Raw genomic sequence first — 1,451 nt, 5'->3', positions numbered from 1 at the left:
AATGTCCCCCCCCCCGGAGCACAAGGTCCCTGCTGGGTGCTGGGGTGCGGGGTGGTGGCAGTGGGAGTGGTGGTTGCCCCCCAGCAGCAGCCAGCCCTCCTGGGGAGTTACATAAAGGCAGTGGAACACTCTGCTCCAGGCACAGGCAGTGAGGCATGTGGTGAGTGGATGACTAATGGCCCCACACTGGCCTACTTAGAGCCGGGGCAGCTTCGCTACCTGCTGCTCTGGTGGGTCCCCACAGTGCTGACGAGCAGGGGAGAAGGATCACATCTTCCTGGAGTGGAGGGCAGGTGAAAAAAGCCTTCCCTCACTCAGAGATGCTGAGCAGGGTTCTCCCATTCATACGTGAGGAGGGCTTAGGTTTCACACAGGAAAGAAATAACCGGAAAATACAGGTGCAGCATGCGATCCAGCACTTCTTGCACTTCTTCCTCAGCACGTTCATACAGAACCATCTTAAAAATTATTTACAAATACCAAGCAAAGCTGAGGGCTCAACCATGCAATGCTGGTTATGGGTTTGCAGGATTTTACAGGTGTTGGCTAGTGGTAGGTTACCTCTTTGAAAAGCCAGGGCTGCTTGTGTCACCTGGAGAGTGTGAAGATCTCTACAAACAGCACAGGCAAGCAGAAGACATCAAATCAAAACCAGCTCCCACAGTGCATTTTTAATCCTGCATATTGTGCATAGTGGAAACAAAAAGTAATCTTAAAGTTGCCAAATGCTCTAATATAAATAGCTAATTAAAAAACCCTCCCAAACTATTAACAATAGAAAGTGTTCTTGACAATTAAAGTTTGCTTGATTTTTACCCCAGACCTCTGACTGTCAGATGCTGGCAGTACTGGAGCAGTGCCAGGTGAGCACACTCACTTTCACATTGCACAGCTCCTCCAGCACAGCCCAGGCAGGGTCTGTCTTGCCCCACCACAGCTGGAGTGTGGACAGGCACTGATGGAGAGCATCTCTCTGTGGATAGCTTGTGAATTTGAGAGGCTCAGGTATCCAGGGGAAGTCCCAGTGGAAAGCTATGGCCATAGACATATTGTTTTCAACACTGAAAAGCTATCTAATGTTTAACCCCTCGATTCACCTCTCCCTTTGGGTCTATACCTCTGGCATTAATGCATCTATTGTTCAGGTGTTTAAACTTTCCTTGCTCTCAATCAGCTCAGGAACTGTAAACACACTCTCCATCAGGTGTTAAGATGTCCTGGGACAGCTGCTGCATTTTTTCAGACTTTTAGACTCATTTTTAATGCTGAAATTCCTTATGGTGAGGCTGTTGCTTGGACTGTGCAGCAGGACAGCAGCAGGCATCTGCTGCCAGCAGTGACACAGAGGAGTGCAGGGCTCGTCTGCCAGAGCAATGGAAAGGGAGCACTGCTCTACATGGGGCCATGTTTGTGCCACAGCAGTGGATATGCACAGCAAAGGAAGATTTTTT

Source organism: Corvus brachyrhynchos, unplaced genomic scaffold (assembly GCF_000691975.1).
Source record: "Corvus brachyrhynchos isolate BGI_N302 unplaced genomic scaffold, ASM69197v1 scaffold363, whole genome shotgun sequence".
NCBI lineage: Eukaryota > Metazoa > Chordata > Aves > Passeriformes > Corvidae > Corvus > Corvus brachyrhynchos.
This window is presented reverse-complemented; position numbering follows the sequence as displayed.